The following is a 22,977-nucleotide window of genomic DNA, read 5'->3' on the forward strand; positions in this document are numbered from 1 at the left end:
TATAAGACAAACTGCTTGGAGAGTAAGTCATATGGGGAGTGGCCGAGAGAATCTGACTTGTTTAGGCTGGAAGAAAGGAAATTCAGGGGAGACCTATTTCTCACGACAAGTGACTGAAAGGAGGTTATAGCAAGGTGGGGGTCAGCCCCTTCTCCCAGGAAACAAGCAGTAGGACAAGAGGAAATGGACTCAAGCTGCACCAGAAGATGATCAGGTTGGACATCAGGAGGAATTTCTCTATGAAAGGGGTGGTCAAGGATTGGAATAGGGTGCCCAAGGAAGTATGGAGTCGCCATCCCTGGAAGTGTTCAAGAAATGCCTGGACATGGCACTTAATGCAATGACTTAGTTAGCACGGTGATGTTCAGTTGATAATTCTTTGCTGTCAAACTGCAGCACACACTACCCAGCACGTGTCTGCTACCTTATGCACAGCAGGTCTGAAGTCAGCCTTCTCTCTGCAGGATGATCCTCCCACGCTAGGGAATGTGCCCCTGGTATGAAGAGCCATGATCAGCCGCATGTTTTCCAGATCTCTGGTACAGACCACTGTGGAAACTCAGGCTACATCCACCAAGGATTTTCTCATGGCTGGACCTATACCAACCAGTAGGGAGCCAGCAAGGACAGTGGGAAGATCTGCAATATCTGAACCAGGTTTTTCTTCTGAAGCATCACAAGTGCATTCAGAAGAGGGTGATTGAGGTTGCTGGCCAATTCAGAGGTAAGAGAGCAGGCATGATTCAAACTGATCAGAGCAGGCAGATCTTTACAGTGAAGCCCACACGGTCAAGTGGTTCCACAAAAGCCAAAGGTCCTGATCCAAGCCTGCTCTGAGGACCAGCCCCACGCAGGGATCATTGGAGGAAAGGAGCCAAAGTGTGTCTATCCCATTTGTGGATCCATGCTTTCCCAGGCAGTCAGCCTGCAGGGCTCAAACACAGACTCACATCCCATGTGCCCATTTTGATAATGGCCTTGTGTCCTCTCTGGCAAAGCAGAGCTGGGTTTTTCCCAGCACATGGAGGAACACTACACAATTAAACCATGAAGGCAGACAGGCTGTGGCCAACCCAATGCCAGCCATGCAGACAGAAAGCACAAGGGCAATATACCTTTAAACACATCTAAGCCTGCCCTCAGGCCCTTTACAGAGTGGTAGATAGGTGTGAAAGGTGGGCTGGGAGGATGCTCTGGACCTCGTGGGGCATGGGAGGCAGGGACAAAATCTGGGGCGTGCAGATGACAGGTGTGTGCCCTGGGTTAAACAGGTTTCAGCTATTCCTCAAGTCGATGGGTGTAACCCCAGCTCTCCTCAGAACCCACAGATGCCCCAGGCAGTGCAGCCCAGAGAAGACGACAATGAATGTGAGTAATTCTTGAAATCTGTGGGAAGACTATTCAGCCGTCTGACTTCCTGCTTCTGCATGTACAGAGGAGATGTTTTTGTCTAAAGGAGTGGTAACAGTTTACACTGATGCAAAGCCTCATACACCAGGGAAGAGGAGCACAGAGCCCAGGAGAAGGGGAAGAGGGGGAAAACACAGCAAAGTCTGCAAAGGAGTAGTGCTGACCCCATGTGAAGAGGGAAGTAACCTATGTCTGGGAAAGAGTTCATATATAGGAATTCCCCTAGGACTGAAGGGGAACCAGCCACTGAAGTGAGACTGAGTCAGAGCTCTTTTCCCATGGTGCTGCTGGCCAAGGCAATCACAGGGCTACCTCTGTCTCAAGGGCAGATTGCATTATTTAAGGCCAGCCTAAAAGCCTTTTAATAAAGGTTAATATGGATGGGAATGTCAGCTTTATAAAACAGTTCATTGCTAAATATCATCAGAAGAACTTGACTGAGTTTTAAAGATTTCAGTGAAGAAAAACATTTTTTTTTTAATGCAGCCAAAGGATGAAATAGGATTTTTCTGTGGAAGCTATTTGGCCTATTCTCCAGGGCACCATTGGTAAGAAGACAGAGAACACCTGAGGTTAACAACAGTAATACTTTTTACAATTTGAACATGCAGAATCTCTTCCCAGCAACTGGAGCCACTTTAACATGAAATGCATCATTAGAGCGATAGGACTCTGATGATGGACGACACTGAGAGATCTCCAGAGTAACCCTGATGGGAGCTGGTGCTCAGAGAACACACCACATTAATTTACAAGCCTGTCAGAGTTGCTCTGGGTTTATTTTTAACTAAAACAACCTGGCCTTCAGCAATCTATGCCAGGGATACCCTGACTTTGCAGAACATGCAGAGCAAGAGCTGCAGCATATGCTTTTGTTTTCATCAGACAAAGGTTTCAAGTTAGGAGTGCTGAATATTAAAGTAATGGCTGGGTTTTTTTCCATCTCTGCTCTATTTTTAGCAATTAGTGACCATCAATAAGACCAGATCACATATAGTATAGTCATTAGCATGGTACTGAACCACAGAGTGCATAGGGAGGTAGAGAAAGATCATCTGATCTAACAACACCCATTGCCTAGTACAGGATCTTGTGTATATATCACCCCTTCCCAGCAGATTTCTCCCTAATTGAAGAACAAACTAATACCACAGGGGTGGACACCAAGGAATATTTCACTTCTGCCTTACTCACAGAATTGCATTCTGCCTACAGCAGGAGGTACTCTCCAATCTGTCAAGCACTTGTGGCAGCCCAGCCACCAGCACCCAGGCAAGGGCCACATTGCGACACTGAAGAAATTCATACAGCTGTAGTGTAAGTAGCATGACAACTGCACAGCTAGGGCACAAATGCAAGCTGGGGAAGAAAGCAGGAAAAACAAACAACTGCTTCTCAGTTCATGGCATAGGGCAAACACTGCAGACAGTAAATGCTTGTTGATTCAAAGGCCCGCTCATTTCCAAGTGACCAGCTGGCAGCAAGTGTTGATATCTGGGCCATTTAGGCTATCTTCAGATGATGACACAAACATCAATTCCCTTGAGGACCTACTGGCAATTTTCCAGTATTGTAAGGGATCGCTTACTCAGACAAGAGACACTGAAGGCTCCAACCAGAGGAAAGTCTTTGCAGAGTACAGTCAGATTGCTAAAGGGACAGACCGATGACAAGGATGCTGGGACAAAAGAAAACCCAGTTCTCCATGTTCACACACACTGTGGCACTCATGAGAGGAAAGAAAGCCTCAGAAGGTCAAGGCTATAAGAGATAACTGCTACCTGGGACTTACACCCGGAGCTACACCAGTGGTTGCATTATTTTACAGATCAACTGGACTGCCACGACTGGCCATCTGGCCCCTGGAGGAGGAAGTCCAATGCCATTCAGAGCAGGGCCCACTGCAAAATAGAGGCACCCTAGACAAAACACACCATGAAGCAAATTTTCAGACTACACCAAGTTGGGTCAGAGCATCAGTCTGCTGGAGGGCAGGAAGGCTCTGTCCAGAGCCAGAGAGCTCTGGAAGGCTGGATCGATGGGCTGAGACCAACAGCAGGAGGTGCAACAAGACCAAGAGCTGGGTTCTACACTTTGGCCACACCAAACTCACGCACTGCTACAGGCTGGGGCAGAGTGGCTGGAGAACTGCCTGATGGAACAGGACCTGGGGGTGCTGGTCAACAGCAGCTGAACATGAGCCAGAGTGTGCCCAGGTGGCCAAGAAGGCCCATGCATCCTGGCCTGTGTCAGCAATAGTGTGGCCAGCAGGACCAGGGCAGGGATTGTCTCTCTGTATCTGCACTGGTGTGGCCACACGTTGAATCCTGCGCTCAGTCATGTGCCTCTCACTACGAGAAGGACATTGACGGGCTGTAGTGTGTCCAGAGAAAGGCAACGGAGCTGGGGAAGGGTCTGGAGCACAGTTCCTATGAGGAATGGCTGAGGGACCTGGAGGTGTTTAGCCTGGAGGAGGTTCAGGGGAGACCTTGTTGCTCTTTACAAGTACCAGAGAGGAAGGTGTTGCTAGGTGGGACTCAGTCTCTTCTCCCAGGAAACCATGATAGGATAAAGGACACAGTCTTAAGCTGCACCAGTGGAGGTTTAGGTTGGATATTAGGAAAAATTTCTTCACAAAAAGGAAGATTAGGTTTTGGAATGAACTGCCCAAGAATTTGGTGGAGTCACTGTTCCTGAAGGTTTCTAAGGAAAGACTGGGCATGGCACTTAGTGCCATGGTCTTGTTGACGTGGTGGTGTTCAGTCAAAGCTTGGACTCAATGTTCTCAGAGGTCTTTTCCAGCCTAATTGATTCTATATGAGAGCCTGGTCAGGAGAAGCTCAGAAGGACAACTGTCTAGTTTGCTTTCAGTAAAATCTCTGTAGAGTCAGCAGAGTGTAGATTGCCTCAGTCACCAACTTGAAATTACCTTCTTTCCATGCTCCTGGCCTCATGGTTCCACCCTTGTCTTCATCAATTGCTATGAGTCAGACTGTGAACTCCAGAGGCTCCATGGTCCCACAGAACAAGGGGTACCCAGGAGTTTGCTAGCAGCAGTATTAAGAATAAGCAGGTACTTGTAGTCTACTCAGCTGGGATGCTTGGATGGGAATTGTCTCCTCTGCTTAACATGTCAACCCCAAAGACACCTAAATACGAGGCCGTGACCTAACATCCCTTTATAATCACTGGTAGGGAAATAGATAATTTTTTAGCAAGCAAGTCATCTGGGTGTCTTTGGTCATCTGAGTGAGGATATGATAAATTGAACCCCAGAGCTGCTATTTCTCTTCATGGACAGCAGCAGAGAAGGGAGTGGTACTCATGGGAACAGAAGAGCAGAAGCACTACCTATCCATGCCCCAGAGCTGGATGGAGAGGATGAGAAAGGCAGCCACTCTGTGAAACCTCTTTGGTCATCCAGTGTGAATCAGTAGAATCTGTGAAGATTTAGCAAAATTTGTGGGCAGTATTTCTTCATGTCTACAAATACAGCTCTCATTGGATTGGTAAAGCAGCTGGATATTTTTGGATTCATGAGATGCCAAGGTTACATGTACTGAAGGCACTTCAAATACAAGTGGGTGTGAAATACAGACTGCAAGAAAATCTCTGTCTATAGGTGATTTTTAATTTCTGGTGATAAAAATTGTGAAAACAGTTGTTATATAAGCTAAACCTTTTTAGCAGATGGTAAGAAAAAGGAACGCATAACAGTAAAATAAAAGGCAGCTATTTGCCAGACTTGCACACAAGGACCTTAAGGAAGGAAAATGTTCTTGCTTCTGCCTTGTGAATGAAGAAATAGGCTTTGATAACCATATAAATGAAAACCATGTGTCACTGGATTGAGTTTGTGGACCTGGAATAGAGTAAAAACCCAAAACCACAAATAAAACAGATGCTCTCATCATGACTGGTTTCTGATTCAAAGACAGCTCCCCAGCAGCGTATAACTCACAGAAAGTGAAGCTAAGAGGAAGTCCAAGTTTCCATGAGGCAACAGGGAATATGGCATTGTGCAACAGCTTTTCCAAACTGAGTGTACATTTAGGCATTGCCCAATCAAATGATAGCCAACAATGTATGCAATGAAAAACTGATTGAATCTTACTGTAAGACAACACAAGTGACGCTATTAAATATCTTAATCTCAGAGCTGACAGAATTGTGGCATGGCATTCTGTCAGTAGAAGCTATAATGAGGCAGTGGTATTACACACACATTACCTCTTTGAACTTCTAACACAAAACTGGAGGCTGAAGGAATGGCATGTGGCATCATCAGCCAGTATTTTTCAGGCACAGGAATTTTCTCACACATCTAACTGTAGGTTAGGAAACTCTCTTATTAATTACAGCAGATGGAGAAGCAGCTCTCTTCTTACTCCAAACTTTTTCGATGAGTATTTTCAACAACACAGGACAATTTTCATGATTGGGATTGAACTGGTGAATTTATGAAAAAGCAGAGCAGCTCAAGCCTCACAAAAATTATAGACCTCTCATGCCTTTCTGTGAAAGCCCATGAAAGCAGAAGACCAGAGAGCAGCAAGCCAACTGCTCTCCATTAGAGGTTATCCTCACAGACATCAGGGCGGACTGATTCTCCTCCCATTTTCATGAACAAGTCTGAAGAGGATTTTCATTAAAGTAAATGAGAATAGGCTGAGTGAAAATAATTAACATGAAATTATGTAATGTACTGAACAGCAATATTCTCAGAAGAAGGTCAGATGCATTTTGGGAAAGTATGAACTAGTGTATTACAAGTTACTGGAATGCAGGTACATGGAAGTGCGCAGTATCTATATAAAATCACACTAGATGATTTGATAATGCATTTCAAACCTATGAATCTATTAATTGTTTTGGGTGAGTACAGAAAAATGCCCTATTAAAAAGAGCAGCTGCTCTGTGAGCACACTGATACTCTCAAGCAGCCAGAGCAAGACCAGATGAGCAGCACACAACCTGACTGAAGGGTGCGTGCTGTGCACTCTCATGGGAGGCAGCTCTGCTGGCCCCCCAGACCCCAGGGCTCCTGGGAGCACACCTGTCTTTTGTAATTCCCATTACACCATCACTTACCTGATGCCAAGCCTCTTAACGTTGTCTTGATCCATTTAAACTCTGCCTTACAAAAGTGGTGTTTGAAGAAAACTGTTTAAAAACAATCCACACAGGAGAGATGAATAATGTTGGATTTCAGGCAGTTTTCTCTGCAAACAGGAGTTTAAATTTCTTTTGGTAATAACCCCTTTTGACTTGCCCACATGTAGACAGTAATTATTACTGCTTTTTACAGCTAGGGTATTTTCATCCCAACACATCTCATTCCGTCTCCCACATAGACAGTCTTTGAAGCAACAATAACAAGTACCAGCTTCCCTAGGCCAGTTTGCAAATTTGCCTCAAGGCTAAAACAGTCAGAGCAGGCTTAGTAGGTCAGAATTGGATTTCCCAAATATGAACCATTCCAGAAAAAAAGTCTCTTTCTTACTGTTAACTTATTAATCATTAAGAGAAAAAGAGAAATATTGGGAGGGCAGATGTCGGTCATTCCCCCCCACCCCTGCCGCTGCCCCATGTGAATTATGCATGGAAAATAACTGCACAAAATTCTCTGGCTCTGCTGAAGTCAACAGGAGTTTTACCACCAGCTTCCAGCAGAGTCACATTTGCACCCAGTGTCTCCAGAGCGACATCTCATATGTCACCATTTACTAGTAGCAGCACAGAGTTCACCACCAGGCCTGCCATTACCATATAAACATAAAGGAAAGCTGAGGTATCTCTGTGGGATCTGGCAGCCCCGCAGAACTCATCCAGATTTGTTTGGTTTTAATTACCATTACAGTCAAGGGCACTAAAAACTCTGTGGAGTCTGGGAACAAACTGTTTGTGTTGCCCTCAGACACACATTACCCCAGCACAGCTCTGCAAGCTGCATGGTAGTGGTACCCAGCTGGAGGAGCTCCAGTGGGACCAGAGCCAGGGGGCCTCAGCCAGGGGACCTCATCCATTTCCTGCCTACCACAGGGGAGACTGACACTTCAGCTCCTCACACATCCCTGGGCACTCTCTTAGGACCCTCACAGGGATTGATGCATCTCCCTGAAAATCCAGGGTTGCACGTTCTGGCTTCTCTCTAAGCTCAGTCAGGATGCTGTTGCTGTCTGTCCCTAGACAGATGTGAGAGCTGTGCCTCACCTTGGCCACAGCAGGCTCAGGGAACATGAGCCTTTGGATAAGCTGAAGGAAAGACAGACAGAACAGGCAAGCAGTGTGATCACTGGCGAATTTGTCAAAGACAAGTTCACCACGGGCACAGCTTTGTTCTCACACCTGGAGATGCAGCCGTTCAGTCCCTTGCTGACAGACCCAAGTTAAAGCCCCCATTCACCCTCAGCTGAAGCATTTTGTTCTTCCATTTTCTGATGCAGTCAAACCTTCGTGATGAAAAGCACCCCCAGCAGATGTATTGCCATGAAAATGGTGCTCTAATGAACTGGCAGGAAAGACAGTTTCACAGAAAGAAGATCTCTGAGCAGCCCAATTCACAATTACTCTTCACATCCACAGGCTCTCGTGCTAATTAGGAGTGACACCTTTAATTACCAGTATTGAAACCCTCAAGGGCCAACAGATCACAGCCTAAATCTGTGATATTGTCAACCCAGAAGACAGTTCAGCAGTTGGGTTTGGGGTTGGCTTTTTTTTTTCTTTTTGAGTCAGTGGCTTGTTTCCCTGTGACGCCTTGAGAAAAGGTTTATTTGTGTAATGTCTACAAACCTAAAATAACAAGGAATATTTAAATTGAGGTAGAGGGCAATTTAAAGCCCAGCTAAAACTTCTCTGCTGAAATCGCTAATGGTAGGAGAAATGTGTATTTCCAACACATAATTAGGAAGAGACAAAAAGAGGGTGTGGAGTCTTACTATGGAATGTTAATTACAAGCAGATCCTGAATCCCCGGGTTGAGTTCCAGCCAGCTGAGGACACATATTGAAATGTACTTAGTGATATACTCATTTCTATTTAATTACTTGTGAGACAAAGCAGCCAAAGGATATTTCTTTAGGATGCAGAGGATAGCTCTGAGAAGGATTGATAAATGTTAAAGATACATAAAGTAATAACAGTCCACCTACTTGCCACTGAAGGGGATTTCACAACAACATTTTTTCTAGTGCTCTGTGTTGCCTATTTTAATGTCCTAAGTGATAAGGTTTCCACCATTTCCCTTGGAAGATTAGATAAGTTTCATGGCCAGGATTTTTTCTCCTTGTGAATATTTGGCCTGTGTTTTCTTCTCTTTTTTAAGAATTCAACTGTGTTTTTCTGAAAAATAAAAACTTGCCATAATAATATCTCTCTCTCCTCATTAACTCATTAACTGCACCCGAAGGATTCTCTGAAAAGGATGTCTAGGTGGACATTTTGGTTGAATTAAACTCATTCTTTTCTAGGCATGGATGCTGGAGGAGCAATCAAGCAAAGCAAAATACCTGAGTGGGGAAGAAAGTGGAGGCTACCTAAAGACCCTTGAGACCTCCCAAATTTCATAGTGTTTGAGTTGCCTGTTCCATGTACTCCATGCAGCACAGCAAATGCATTTTCTGTGCTTTAGATCATGCAACAGGACTAAGTAGCAGAAGGTGGCTGGTAAAGATTGGCAGCCAAGCTACTCATCCCCACCTGCACACAGGCACCAAAGTCTCCTAAAAACACACCCCTGGATGGACTCTTCCATTTGATCTTAAATGGTAGGTGATGATTCAAGACAGCAGCTGCCTTAGCATGAAGTGATGATGGCTGTGCTGCAAATACATGCACTTCAGGCTGTGGTACATAGGCAGGAGCCAGTTACATGGTCCTCAAGGGCACGGCACATGTTTGCACTGCGCGCTTTGCACATAGGCTCAATTTCCTCCTTGTGAGTCACCAGGGGCTTGCTGCACTCATCTTCCTTCCTACCCTACACTTTACTCCATGATTTTTCTGCTGCAGGACTATCTCCACGGTAAGATAGTCAAGACTCTTTCTTACTTAAAGGACACATGTAGATTTCCCATCTCAAAATCAGACAGTTTGGAAATGCTAATGCCACACCAGGCAGAGATGAAACCTGTGTCTGTAAATACATTCAGAGTCAAGTGGACATAATCACATGCTACATGATCAAAGTGCAGTATCAGTTGATTGCCATCCAGCAGACAGCAGAAATATCCAGTCAATTTATTGCTCCCAAACACATCAAGGATCTGAGGCAATAGCCAGTACATGGAATTAACCACTGCTATCCTAAATTCTCTTCAAGACAGCCCATTTCCACAGGCTAACAAGGCAACAAGCTGCACTTGGGAATACAACGCGTGATGGCTCAGCTGTCACGATGCACAAGGTACAAGGTAACACCACATGTTCCCCAGTCCTCCTGAGAAGCAATGAGTACTGGCTGAGAATGCCTCCTTGCACTTGTGATCACCCAGGTGAGGAGAGGGCCCTCTCACAGCAAGCGGATTTGCGTTGCTGCCTGTTTGGCACTGGGTGATAAAAGACACACAGATGTCACACGTGTCTGTTGGTTAGTGGCTGCTTGGCTTTAGGGTAAATGCATGAGCAGACAAAGCCAGGGATAAAGCAAAGTGTTGAAAATCACTGAAAAACAAGAAAGGGAGAGAAAGTAGAAAAAGTGTAGTGTAGATAAAAATTGTTATTGGTTCTTTCTCTAAATCTACCACCTCTTCACTCCCTAAAACCTTTAAACAAGAGGATACTGACCCTGCTGTCTGAGTCATATGCCACAATCATCTCTGAAGTAAGTACCAAAGAAACAACAGAAGACATCTGAACAAAACCAGGGAGAGCACTGGTTTTCTTGACCACTAAGGCCAACCTGAAATCCCACTGGCAGCAGTCTTTTCTTGACAGAAAAGGAGCATCTACACAGGAAGTGGTGAATCTGAGGCAGCACACATAGAAATGGAACTGGGATCTGAATGCTGGGACTTCATCTCAATCCAGATAGACACTATGAATCGAAAACTTAGAAAAAGAAGAAGTGAAAACCATGCAGACCTCACCCAAAGAGGGACCAACTCTTCTTCACTGGAACAGCCCCTTGGTTGTAGGTGTGGTTTTCAGCCCAGTCCTTGTCTTTTTCTTCCACGGTATTTCCTAAATCACACCCAGTCTGCGTTTATCTGTCCCAGCACTCAAGACCTTTCAGACCACCTTTGCACCTCTCGTGTTCCATCTTGGACATGTGGGACAATGGAGGCCCAAAGAGGAACCACAGGGATGAAATAGAGACAGGGGAGAGGGCATAAAAAGAGGAGCAAGACAGATCCACCCTCATTGCAGTGGGTTATGTTGAATATCTGAGGAGATCATGGGAAAAGTGAGTACAGGCAAGATTAGCAAAATATCTAAAGTGACTGATTTAGTCCTCTTCCCTTTGAAGAGGCCTGCATAAAGTTAGCAGTAGTCTAGAAACCAGAAGGAATTTCTCTTTTTGACCTGGAGAAGTGGGCCCACAGGAAAGAATATCATGTGGTTTAACAAGAGCAAGTGCAAAGGGCTGCACCCCCTGGTATCAACACAAGCTGGGGGATGAACAGATTGAGAGCAGCCCTGCAGAGAAGAACTTGGGGTGCTGGTGGGTGAGAGGCTGGGCATGATCCAGCCATGTGCACCCACAGCCCAGGTAACCAAACATGTCCTGGGCTGCACCCAAAGCAGTGGGACCAGCAACGGAGGGAGGGAGGGAATTCTGCCCCTCTGCTCTGCTCTGCTCTGCTCTGGTGAGACCCCACCTGCAGTGCTGCATCACCTCTGGGACCTCCAACACAGGAATGACATGGACCTATTTGAGTGAGTCCATAGAAGGATCACTGGGATTATTAGAGTGCTGGAACACCTCTCCTATGAGGAAAGGGTAAGAAAATTGAGATTCTTTAGCCTGGAGAAGAGAGGGCTTTGGAGTGACCTAATTGTGGCCTCCCTGTAGGGACCTTACAAGAAAGATGGAGAGAGACTTCTTACAACTTTTATAGTGACAGGACAGGGGGAATGGTTTTAGACAGACAGAGAGTAGATTTAGGTGAGATATTAGAGAGAAAATCTTTACTGTGTGAGTCGTGAAGCACTGGAACAGGTTGTATTTACCTACATGCCATGGTGGAGCAGCTGAAGAACAGGGAACAGAATAATGTACTGTCTGTCAGGTGAAAAGGGAAGCATTGGATATCTTTTCAATACTTACTGTAGGTTTATAAGAAAGGTGGGGACAAAGTTTTTATCAGGACATGTTGTTTTGGAATAATGGGCAATGGTTTTAAAATGGTTTTAAAATTTAGACTAGATATAAAGAAGATATTTTTAATTATGAGGAACACTGTAATGTGTTTCCCAGAGAGATTGTGAATATCCCATCCCTGGAAACATTCAAGGTCAGGATAGATGGGGTTTTGAGGTACCTGATGTAACTGAAGATGTTCCTGCACATTGCAGGGAAGGTTGGACTAAATTACCTTAAAAGTTCACTTCCAACCCAAACTAATCTACAATTCTGGGATATTTTAAGGTTTTTTTCTCTTGCTGGAACCTGAGACACAGTGATTAATGTTGTTTTTATACTAAAGCAAATTTTCCCAAGTTTATGACCATCACTGACCCTAAACTTGTCTAAGGAAGGTTGGGGGTTGCTGTACCACAGCTAGAGGCTCAGTAAAAATAAGTTGGCTATTTTTCCTGCTTCCCCCTATCACACAAAATGTGTCTCTCCACAGTACCCAGACTCAAACATATACACCAGCTACATCCTAGCCCTACACTGGGGCAAGAGTGGAGTGTGCAGCAAGTCTCTTCTGCCCTCCCACACTATGGTTTCCACGGGAAACAGGGAAATTACACTTCAGTATAATTTAGGCCCCAAATGCCCAGGTAAGCTGCAGCAGGCATGAAAGTTACATTTCTAGAAAAGGGTATCCAAAGCCACCTGCCCAAGAGTCTGTGGGAACCCAGCAGTGACCCATACCCCTTATTTGCATCCTCCCTCATGATTTCTCTCTTGCTTCCTTTGTCTGTTTCAGAATGACTCAAGCAACAGCACTTGCTCATCCAAGACAAAGCACTGCCTGGTCAAGCAGTGTATGACTTGGTCTCATACTCAGCACTTGCTTGGGAAAGCATTTGTGACAACAGTGCTTGTACCACAAGAACAGTGTTTCACTTGGAAAATTCAAAAATGCCAGATTCATCTTTGCTTGAGCAACTTTAATCCTTCCCTTTCTCATTCAACTCTCTGATGCGTGGAAGCAGGTTTGCCCTTGCCTATGCAGCAGATGACAGATATCATCTCCATCTTATAGGAGAGAAGCCATGCCAGAGAGCTCAAATGAGACACAAGAATTACAGACAAAAGCTACAACCAAACAGAAAGGTTATGCTTATACCAATAAATTCATGAGGGACACCTCTGCCTCCTGCCAGGTGAAAGGGTACAGTCTGGCTCATGCAGAGGCTGCTAACAGTCCCTGCCCACTAAACAGCCTGCCTGTCACCACCCCACCAAGTGCTTGGCCATGAGCTTCTCCTGGGCTCTACCTGGTGCCCCACTGGCCCTAAGATAAAACTATTGATTCTGCATAACATAAGGGCTGTCCTGAATGCCAGCAGAGTGGTGCTTCTATAGCACAGACCTGGTGGATGGAGGGTGATGCATGCCCACAGGTGAGGAAGGTGCTGCAGGTGCTGAAGGGATGGTGTTGGCTGGGATGGATGGTATGGGAGGTGGGGGGGAAACCTTACCCAACACTTGTGGGTCTGGCTGGGAGCAGTCCTAGGGAGAGCTCTTCCCAGATTGCTCTCTGCAGTGTGGGTGGCCAGGCCTGATCCTTGGTTTACTCCCTGCCCTCTTTCATTCAGGGATGCAGGAGCACCCTCACAGGGACTGTGTACCACCTCAGAGGTCACTAAATAGCATGACCCAGAAGCAAAGGGAACTGTGTAAACAGTAACAACCTTCCCAACATCCAAAGATAAGAACCCCTCACACTGAAGCACTGAGATGTTCTCAACCCAGGATTTGGTTTGCTTTTTCCTCTAGCTGTAGTTTGTAAGTAACTTAATTTATAAACAGATATAAACCCAAGTAGCTTTTGTTCTACACAAGGCTTGTCACACCACTCCTTAATCTTAGACAGCATGGACTGCTTATTCATGCTCTTAACTTCCCATTTTTCCTTTATGATAGGTTTCTGTCTTTGAGCAGGCAGGTAGAGCCTCCAGTCTGTCCCCACTCACAAAGACTTAATTCAACCAAGAACCCTTCTCTGAGTACAGTTCTTATTACAGCACCCTGTTATCACTGAAAACAGGCTGTAGCAAAGCCATTTACCATTTATTAACAGATCCCAGGAGAAGTTATTTTCCTATTTGCATAAAATGTGTGTATTGCCCTCTGACTTCTCTATTGCATCAGAGCTGTCACTGAAATGTGGAGCAAATTATGTGTTGTAAGGTTCATGGTCCAGCCACATAACGACACAAATGACATTCCCAATGCAGGCTCATCCCCTTCAGAATGCAAAACTGGAAATAGCAAACTGTTTTAAATCTCTAAAAAAAACAAGTGTTACAGACCTAATGAAAAATCTTAAAATCTAATTTTCAGCACTACAAGCAGTGTTTCCCACCTAACCTAAAAAAGCAGTTTAAATGGAGTTGGGAGTTGCTTAGAGGTTTTTCAACAAAGGAATATTTACAAAGGTATCTTTACTTAGCCTATGGTACTTAGGAACACTTTCAACTGAGTAAAACGACCTTTTTGTTTTGGACAGAAGCATAGCATTAGGTTAATTAAAAGCACCACCCATTCCAGCTGAATTTACAAATTTGGCACATCCAGCATGTGTGATAAACAGAGTGATTTCCAAGTGTGACCCAGCACTTACGTCACATTCCAGCATGGCCCTCAGTGAAGAGGGCTCTAAGTATTTTTTCTGCTTTCGTAAGACTCTACAGCCTGAATATTCCACTAATAAAACTAGTGTTCTACCAGCCAGTAATATCAATAAAGCACCTTTAGATCAAATGAAAATTCTTCCTACTGACCTAAGAAGACGACTGTGTCATGCATGATTTCGGGTAAGTACCAGCATTGCCTCTTTGCTGGTACCTGACTATACTCTGATTTATTAAGAGCAGGGGATAGAAAGTGTTCCCCTACATTACCTGACTGGGCTGAATTTCTGGGTAATCCTGAAGCATAGATGGGAAACAAGGAAAACTGCAAATCCTTGTGGGAGTCCCTCCAAAGCTGCCAGAGGGGCCTGCAGATGTACCTACGCTGTGAAATGTGAGGGTAGACAGAAGGCATGGTAGACACCTGCTATAAAGAATAAGTCAGAAAGGTGGAAATAGTCAAATTGCCCATTCTCCAGAGAGCCTGGTCTGGTGCAGCACACAGCTGCTCCATGTGCTCTCTTGTCAAGGAAAGCCCTCCTCAGCCACTTCATGAAGATCCGTACAGGGGCTCTCCTGAAAGCTCAGCTGACCTGCATTTCTAAGGTAGGCTTACTTTGCATCTCAGATGAAGATGAATATTATTTTCATTTTTTCTTGAAGCTATGAACTCCTGTTTTCTTGACCCACACAGATGTCTCTCTCAGTCCTGAGTCTGGGATTAACCTGCCTTTCTGCTCCTAGGCCATTCAGATTTATTCCATTAGGTTTGCACCTATCTTACAAGTGGGAGGGCAGACTGGTGGCTGTAGCATTTGCCTGGAAACAGGAACTCCTTTTCAGTAGCTAAAACAACTGGCTGGAAGGAAAAATGTCATGACTGTATGTCAGGCTTGCCAACAGCTGTTTCACTGCTTTCTGCATGGTCACACCAGGGGCCATGGGACGCTGCTCTGTACCTGAGGCTGAGAGCACATTTATGGATCCCTTGGAGCAGCTGCTCAGCCAGAAGAAGTTTTCCTACCACAAAATAAAGACATATTTTTAGCAGCAACAAAAATAGATTTCAATGAGTGTCTTAAAAACAGATGGAATTTCACATTCCTCTTTGATGCTTAACAGGGATAAAAAGTACTGGGCTTGCACACCTCAGTGTGGGAACCCCAAATGCTCTGACAATGTCTGACACGGGATGGTTGCATAAAAAGGTACGAAATAAACATCGTGCAGAAATACAAGTAATCAAGGGAGCCTTTTTTGACACAGGAACTTTCCACATCATAACAGCTTGGCAAGCCAGTCTGTGCATGAAGGCCATCCATTCTAGGGATACATCCATAGAATCATTGAACAGTTTGCATTGGAAGGGATCCTTAAAGGTCATCTAATCCACCCCCTATCAAAACAGATGTGCCTGTAAAAGGACTTGTGGCCTCTAGAATTGCAGATGTTAGTTGATACATCATTCATTCCTCCACTTCCTTTTGAGCCATCAGAGGCCAGGCACATTCAGATCACGCTGCAAAGTCCATCTCCCCTTTTGCTGGCTGCTAAGGGAGGATCCAGACATAAAGAGAGAGACCAGCATTCCCAATCTGTTGTTGTCTGCAGAGTTTGTGCTAGTCAGAGAGGTGGCAGTGTGGAAAGGAGGTCAGCTATCACAGCCCCAAACTGAAAACCAAAGGAACTGCTTCAAAACTGGGAGTAGTAGGGAAGACTGAAATCACACTATTTGAGGGCAGACTCTGCCAGTGCCTCATAAAGTCTTCTCTTGATCCTTGAGCTACCTCTTTGAAAAACATGTAGGAAGGCATTACCTTAGGAGTGAGACATCCCTGCAGTGATAAAAGGAGATGCAGCTGCTGTTTTAAGAGCAGTGTGTTTGGGATCACAATTAGCCTGAGTTTAAACAGTGGCTGCAAAGAAGCGGGGTGGGATTGAAGATGGTGCAGAGCAAAGCAGACACGCCAGGACTAACTGCCTTTGAAGTTGCACTGGAACTGGGGCAGTGTAAACACATCACTACCAGAGAGAAAGAGCCCTGCCAAGAGACCCATGAGTCCAGAGTCGTGCTGGGAGGACACACAGGGTCACTCAGTGTTCAGCCAAAGATTTCCACATCACATTTTGCTTGGCTGTCCCATGGAGGAATTAGGAAAATGAGGATGATGACGAGGATGTGGCATTTGAAGTCAGCACGGAGGGGCAGGGAAACTTGGTCTTCAGGACACGACTCATGCATGGGGGCTGCAGGCTGAAGAAACCACCCCATCCATTTGACAAGGAGTTACCTGCCTGCAACAAAAGCCATAGAGACTTTTCATAAAATGCAGCGCTTTTAGCAGCATGTGACAGCATCCAGAGCACATCTGGGAGGTGAGGAACTGAGACGTGTGCAACATAGAGAGAAGCTGGTGAGGAGGGCAGGGGCCAGAACTTGAGCCCTCCCTCTGCCTTGAGCCAAGTGAGAAAGGTGTCTGAATTAGTGCTGAACTGCTGCTCTGGTATTGGGGGCAGTGTGGAGACCACCTTGTATGCAAGAATAACTTAGACTTGTTTTCAAGACTTTGTATGGGCCCTGGTTAACAGCTAAAACAGCCAAAACATTCATTCAACTGGACAATTCAGCTCACTTGAATTTATTTGCCCACTAAATAAAGAGCTCCTCTTTACTGTCTCTGCTTGACTGCTGTACAGCGTTGCACAAAACATTACTCCAGCTTTTGTGGCATTTCTCAATGGGAGGAACTTGCTGCTTACATATCCTCCCTTCTTTGTCTGGTCTCCTCTTGGCCTGATGAAATGTACTGGCAGGTGTGAAAGGTTTCCACTCTTACCTGAAAGGGTCTGAGTTTTTGTATCACAACCCAAGAGTGATTCCTAGGCTGTATTGCCACACTCTTCTGAAACAGGCAAAGCTTTCAAGATTTCCTCACACAGGTAACAAACATGCCAAACAGCTGGTGGAAACGCAGGTTCACGGTGCTGCTGGGTAGATTTTATTCTGGTAAAAACATCGTTACAGGGCCAGTAAAAACAAACGGCCACAGGTAAACCTTTCATGGAAATGTATCTCCCCAACAGACAAAGGAGACCTTCCTGAAGCAGAACCTCTCCGTGGCTTCCTTGGCTTGCAAGCAGGGACACATCTACTTTACATCTGTGCATAGACACACATAGCTGTACACATGCAGAGATGTATTTATACAGACACATTCCTACACACACAGGTGACTATATATACACACATGGATGCCTGTGTATATATGACTGACTGCACTTGTGTCTCTGCATATATAATTTATTATGTTCTGCTGTATTTTTGACATTTGTTATGACGTCTATAATTTGTGGTCTGAGGAGACTGAGCCATGAAATGTGGTGAGCCAAACTGGTTTGCATGTCTTCACTAAAAAATAGAGGGCTGGTTTTAAAGACATTTTCCCCCCGGAAAATGTAATTTTTAAAATCAGAAAACACCCTAGCCACTCTTTTTCAGTTTCTGAGTTTTCACACTGCAAGGTGAAAACATGCTCCTTTGCACACTCTCTTCATCTTTCTTGTTTTAGAAGCACTGGCCAAAGGCAGAAAAAGAAGAAAAAGCTAAGAAGTAGACATAGGGTTTGGTCTTGGCTATTCCATTTCTTCACTTTCTTCTTTTGTATTACTAGATGAAAAATAAGAGGTGATATTTTAGGAGTTACAGAAAGCTGGCCTGTCAGTTTGTTTTCTTGCCATCAGAATGATATCATGTTTTCCTAAATAAAAATAATTCATGAAAAATTTCCAACAAAAGTCTCTCAGTTTTTTTCCATGAAATGTGTGTTTACTGAGCAGCATAGCTCAGTGAACACTCCCTGCTCTGGCTGCTAGGGAGGATGTCACAAGAAGCCCTTGGATGAGTGGGACAAATGCTGGACTTGAGATGAGCAGCACAGCTCCTGGCATCCAGACTTCCAGCACTCACAGGGACCTCAAGGAATGTGGTGAAAGTGGTGACTTTCCCCCACCATCTGCTCGGGTCTTCACGCCACATGTGAGCACCTTCCAAAGCAGAAAATTGGAGAATTGATGAATAGAAGTCAGATCCAAGCCCAACCTTTGGGAAGAAAAAATCATAAACCTCTGTTGATCTCAGAGTATGGGAGGGCAAAAACCTATAATATATACATGCTGAAAAGCAGGTTTGTAGTTATTCTGGGCTGAGTTCCACATTCTTTGGGGTACCCCTGAGAATGGCCTGACTCCTCCACAAAGAAGATCTCTGCCACAACAGGCAATGCTACCATCACCAGAAAGAACACATCATGGTTCAGGGAAGTGAAGAATTACTACGAAACGACACGATGCTTTAGCAGTGCAAACACCAGCCCTTTGGCCAAGGTGACTACACCTGCCTGGCAGTGTAGTTGGCCAGTGAAGGAGCAGGTGAAAGGTCAGCACTGCCAAGGGATCGTGTGTCCCACTCCCACATCACCAGTAGCATTTTAGCACTGATCATTTTAACCTCAGAACACCTCAGCCATCATTGAGCAGGGGGTAGGAAACAAATACACTGACAAAACTTGGATGAGAAAAAATTCCCTGTGTCATCAGGCATAGTAGAATACAAATAAACCTTTAAGAAGAAAAAAACCACAACTATCCAAGAAATTTAATGTTAGTAATGTAGGAGTACTCCCCTTCATCAAGAAGACAATTTTCTCTTTTTTTTCACACTAATCCTTGTGTATTTGAAAGCAGAGGTAGACAAGTTCATCTCACCCAAGACCCCTTCATCTAGATACCAAACATTGCCTTTGTAAATTAATATTTGTGTATCACCAAGATATTAAACATCAAGGCACTGCTGTGTTAGGCATAATAAAATAGTTAGTTATCCGCCAAAACCACAAACCCTAGATTAATAACTTGAGAAGTAAAGCCAGATTGCTGGGATAGCATGTGGGAGAACAGAAAATACACGGGAACAGTAAGTGCACCAAGATTTTGAATTGCCTTTCAACTAAATTTGTTCTCCCAAATAAAGTTTTTGAATGAAAAAAGCATTTTATTCATTAAAATTGATCTATAAAGTAGTTTATTCTGTTTTGCTGAGATACAAACTTTTTTTTCTCTTTGAAAGAGTAAGTTCTATACAAGAAGAGAGTCATGTTCATGTCCTCTTATTTCAATACCTAATTCATCTTCTGTTCCTTTTTTCACATCTGGGAAATTAAAGTACAAGAGCCCAGAGAGAAAATAACATTCAGAGAAAAGGATACCCTTGCATTCCTGGTCAAAGGAAGAAGGAGACATACTAATTAATGAACGAGACTTTTTACCACCCTCTGAATCTCTAAGAGGAATAAAAAAATATACCCCAAATCAGAGCTGAGATATCGAGTAATCAGCTACCTTTGTTCAGACACAAGGGCAGATGAAAGTAAAATGTCAGTATCCTTTCAAGTGAGGAAAAACACAACTCCTTTCCCTAGGGGGAAAAATCAAATTGTTATGTTTTTGTTTTTAATTTGGCTCCTTCGATGAGCAAATTTATTTACGTGTAGATTACCACCATTCCTACAGACATTTCAGCCCACACTGTTTGGAGCCCACACTGTTCCTACAGGGGCTTGGCTCGCAGTTGCTTTGCCGTGGCATCTCTGCCTGAAGCTCAGAGGGGATAACTCTTCCTCCATCTGTCCCACCAGGACAACACCATCAGGACACACATCCTTCCTTGTGCCATCCACCTCAGGGGGCATCAGGGCTCCCAGGGCAGAGTGATTGTTCCTGGCTCTCACAGGCACCATCGGGCAGCCGTGGCTGCACAACAAACACCTTGAAATGTACCCCCACAGATGGGTTGGATGCGGAGAGCACTGGGATCCCTGGGAGCTGGCAGACTCCAGGATGCCAAGTGGCTTTGCGTGGTTCATAGAAGAAGTGATCCACCAGAGCCACTGGAAATGCAATACCTGGAGCAGATATGTGTCAGAGATGGATTTAGAAGCTGATCTATTACAGGTTCTGGAGAGACATAGGTTCCTTCTCCCTTTCCATAAACCTCTTATCCTACAGGACCTATTCAAGACAATATTTTCTATCTAAAGCTGTGGGATTTTGTAGTTTTAAAGGGAATCTGAGAGTTTTGCTCCTGAGGACCATGTCATGACAAACTCTATAATGGAAAAGTAATGACTTTGGAACAGGCTTATTTGAAAAAAAAAAGAATAAAATCTGGGCCCTTATCCAGGTAGAGATCTTAGCCTGGCATTCCATCTACATTCTTTCTGTTATTAAAATAATTTAGGAAACCAGGAAGCCTGTTCTGCACTCAATCATGTTAGCCCACGCCGTGTCAATTTGAATTCTGCCTGTGGTGATAACAGTTGAAAATCTGATGGGCCAGATACTGAACTGACAAAAATCGGCATTGCTCCATTACAATCAGTGGGGCTTTGCCAATTTACCCTTGTTAAAGATCTGGACCTCTACTTCTAGGCAGGCATTTTTCCAGACAGCAAAACACTCTCCTACCTCTTTGGCAAAGGAAAAAATAAAGGAATAATTTAGCGATACTTTGGAGAGTGACATGACCACGATAATGCAACTTGAAAATTAAACCCTTGGCTTATTTTCAGTACACTTGAAGTTTACTAGAACCATGTTCGGGTTCTTCAAATGTGGTCAACAGGTAATATTAAATTAAACCCTTGGCTTATTTTCAGTACACTTGAAGTTTACTAGAACCATGTTCGGGTTCTTCAAATGTGGTCAACAGGTAATATCTGGTGCCATTTTTCAGTGTAGATGCCACCAGATTCCAAGCTGAAGACTATTATTTTTCCATTTTAGTTCATTAAGCAGACTTAAGAAGTCTGTTAAAAAATTCCTCTGATGAAGAAAACAAAATTTGCATGTGTAAGCAGACACATAAAAACATTTTATCTTCTATCCAACTGCTTTTCCAAGATTAAAAATACTTCTGAAGTTCATCTTTGCTGTAGAAAGTCCATAAGCCTGCGGAAATTAATATTTTTGATATTTGACTGTTGGCCAATCAGCAATCAGGACAGCTTAGCCTGATCCTGTGCACCACCCTGCCATAGCTCACCTGATGAGAGAACAGGGACAGGCAGTCCCTTCCCTACCCACATTACCCTTCTGTGCCTGAGAAATGCTGCTCCTGACCTTCCTCAAGGTGACTCTGCAAGTCAGCAGCATGGTCCTACAGCAGTCACTACTCAGAGAACTAGTAAAAAATGTTAGGAGGACTGCACTGTGGGCCACACTGCCTTGGCCAAGAGGCAAAACCTGAAAAGCCTTCTTGGTTACACCTCTCCTCATCCTGTTGCTATCTGCCATTGCAGGAAGAAAGAGAAAAAGAGTGGTGGAAAAGGGACTTTGAACTTCAGAGAGTTATTTTCATCTGCAACATGACAGGCTCTTTTTACTTGGGAAAAGGAAAAGAAAAATACATTTCCTACAAGACCGGTTTCATCAAAAGATGTGAGCTGGTTATAGCTCTTACACAGGAGCAGGCACTCAACAGTGATCACAGTTGTCTAAATGCGGCTTTGAAACTATCCTGAAGGTCTTGGATTCTATTAGCAAAGAAAAGGGCCCAGGATTTATCTGTGGCTCTAAAGGAAATGACAGAGAAGATTTTGCTTTTATCAAGCTAAACACCCTTCCCCAAGGGCTTCACGCATAGCAGTCTTTGCTGTCCCGTGAGCCATACTCTGGAATTTGTGGGGACCCCACTTGTGAGAGCCAGCCAAACCCATGACAAGGGAAAACGCCCATAGTTCAGCTGTAAGGACAGTCACCAGACCATGCTAAATCCTGCGCCTTCACCCTGGATCACAGGCCTGCCAGGCCTGGCAACAGGAGCCTGCTCAGTTTTCTGTGCACTTACAAATCAACTTTGCAAGTCCTGGCCAACACCTGTGGGTGCTGCCACAGCCAATAACAGCACTGAATGTGCACCAAAATGTTGTCTCCAACCATCCTCCCAACAGGCAGGACAACACTGCTGAAGGCGAGCCAATTCTTCTGAGCTTTTGAACAACATGTACTCACCAAGAATAAGATGTGGATAGGAAATCCTCCAACAGTTTCCCAGAAAGGCTAAATTTGAGCCAGTCACAACAGGAATGATACAGAGATATGGATGAGTAGAGAAAAGGCATTGTAGACTGAATAATAGCACTCAGTTTCTTTATTTGCATGTCCTCAGAGCACTAGCATGGCTTTAGCAATGCAGAGGCTTCAGGTCTGCCTGCTGGAGATCTTTCCTTAGGAAGGATGACCTCCAGTGACAGCACCCACACCAGCCCCTCTGCAGAGAGCAGGGCTGTGAGAAGGCAGCGCAGCAAGATCACCCATCAGCCCCAGCTACTGCCACAGGCCCTGCTCTCAGTTAACAGCAGATATAAGCAGCAAACCAGCTCATCAATTTATTCAAGTAAGCTGGGCAATATCCAGCAAACCTTGCCTTTCCATGGAGCAAAATGGAGCTGTACACCTGTCTTTTTCTTACCCCTCCTATCTTTGGTTTCTGCAGTGAACTGTAGAGCCTGCTCTGACAACTGTAGAGCCTGCTCAGAG

Source organism: Haemorhous mexicanus, chromosome 2 (assembly GCF_027477595.1).
Source record: "Haemorhous mexicanus isolate bHaeMex1 chromosome 2, bHaeMex1.pri, whole genome shotgun sequence".
NCBI classification, from domain to species: Eukaryota; Metazoa; Chordata; class Aves; order Passeriformes; family Fringillidae; genus Haemorhous; species Haemorhous mexicanus.